We start from the raw sequence: 2,414 nt of genomic DNA, 5'->3' as shown, positions 1-2,414 counted from the left end.
GCTGGAGTAGGAACAGAAGAAAAAGCCTCCAGTATTGGAGGCATCACACAAAGCAAAAGGTAGCAGAAATTATGGCAATAAAAGAACACAAATCCAGCTCAACCACTGGCTAGTTTGCCTCAAGCTCCCACATTGAAAGCCCCTTAGACTCAGGACCTTTAGATTATGAGACTGACATGTTGCATATTGCATTAAGGAGACAATTAATACCTCATGATCTCACTTATATGTGGAATCTAAAAGCATGCTAATCTCATTAAAGTTAACAATAGAATGAAACCAAAATAATACGCTGTGGTATGTATATTATATTGCTTGTGTACCTGTGTATTACTATGTATATTTATTTTTAACTTGACGCATTATATTATACACTGTAATTAAATATACATTCAGGCATTATGTGTGCAGTATAGTGTATTTTAATGACATTGTGTACATTTAGTTTTAGCAAACTATTTTTCTTTTTCATCTTCATTTTGAAGTGTGCAATTAGATTTAGTTCAGATACTGCAAAAGGTTAGCAGATGTTGGGACCTGGTGAGATGGGAAATGAAGATTATGGTCCCCAGAGGTGTCAAATTAGAAATTTAAAGCACATGAAAATATATATTTTTAGTGGCATATATTTTAAAATTTATAATTTAAAAATATTTTTAATATTGTCCATAATAGCCCTGTAGTACAATGGAAGGATGTCACATGGCTTTACACAAAGATCTGAGGTTGTAACTCTCACACTAAGCCTATTTGCCAATTCTTCTATGTACATAAACAAAATAATAATTAATTAATTAACAAATACAACATCAACTGTTTTCAAGTTTGCAATTGCTTTACAATGCATTCAACAGGCCAGGTGTGGTGTCTCATGCCTGTAATCCCAGCACTTTGGGAGGCCCAGGTGGGCGGATCACAAGATCAGGAGATCGAGCCCATCCTGGCTAACACAGTGAAACCCTGTCTCTACTAAAAAAATACAAAACAATTAGCCCGGTGGTGGCGGGCACCTGTAGTCCCAGCTACTCGGGAGGCTGAGGCAGGAGAATGGCGTGAACCTGGGAGGTGGAGCTTGCGGTGAGCTGAGATCACGCCACTACACTCCAGCCTGGGTGACAGAGCAAGACTGTCTCAAAGAAAAACAAAATGCATTCAATAATTTTTTTTCTTATAGAGAACACACCATTAGTAGCATTGTGGTTACTGCTGGTCTTCAATTTAGAGATGAGAAAAATGACAGGTAAAAATTTTGGCACTCTAACATACATAATCTATGTATTAGTCATGGTTCTCTAGAGGGAAGGGACTAATATGGTAGATGTATGTATAAAGGTGAGGTTATTAAGGAGTATTGACTCACACGATCTCAAGGTGAGGTCCCACAATAGGCTGTCTACAAGCTGAGGAGCAAGGAAGCTAGCCCGAGTCCCAAAACCTCAAAAGTGGGGAAGCTGTTAGTGCAGCCTTCAGTCTGTGGCCGAAGGCCTGAGAGCCCCTGGCAAACCACTGGTGTAGGTCCAAGAGTCCAAAAGCTGAAGAAGTTGGAGTCTGATGGTTGAGGGCAGGAAGCATCTAGTTCAGGAGAAAGACGGAGGCCAGAAGACTCAGCCAGTCTAGTCTTTCCATGTTCTTCTGGCTGCTTTTATTCTGGCCGCACTGGCAGCTGATTAGATGCTGCCCACCCAGACTGAGGGTGGGTCTGCCTCTCCCACCCCACTAACTCAAATGTTAATCTCCTTTATCAACGTCCTCACAGACACACGCAGGAACAATACTTTGCATCCTTGAATCCAATCAAGTTGACACTCAATATTAACCATCACAATCTATGACAGTCTTTGTTCAGTTAAAATTTACTTTGGTAAATTAATTGTAAATGAGCTCTAGCAGACACAAGGAACACATTTTCTTCATATTGTTAAACAAATAAGGTATAATTCACACCAAAATATTTCTAAAATAACCTGGCAGAAAAGCTTTCTCATAGACATTCTTCTCCTTATCCATTTCCTTTATAGAATTCTGTTTCACTTTCTCCTTTCCACAGAAATTATTTCAGAATAAAACTGAAAAAAATCTCTGTCTTTTTTTAGTTGAATGTAAACTAATTCATTTTAAAGAGATTTTAGGACTGTTTCTGAACTAACATGCTGAGTAGCTTTGCATCTTTTATTGACACATTGCAGCAGAAAAGTTGTCCATTTTAATCTGTGTTGATTTATTCATTATTGTGGATTTATTCTAAAGTGATTCACTAACACTTAGCAAACTTTAATTCTCAACTCATTATATCTTGGGAGGAGTTATATATGCTTCATCACTCTTATCTTCCTAGTCTAGAACATCTTTGAATTACATTCTCACTTCTTTATAATGTATAATCAGATGAACTTCTGAGCATTCTTCAAAATACT

This window comes from Symphalangus syndactylus, chromosome 1 (genome assembly GCF_028878055.3).
Source record: "Symphalangus syndactylus isolate Jambi chromosome 1, NHGRI_mSymSyn1-v2.1_pri, whole genome shotgun sequence".
Taxonomy (NCBI): domain Eukaryota; kingdom Metazoa; phylum Chordata; class Mammalia; order Primates; family Hylobatidae; genus Symphalangus; species Symphalangus syndactylus.
This window is presented reverse-complemented; position numbering follows the sequence as displayed.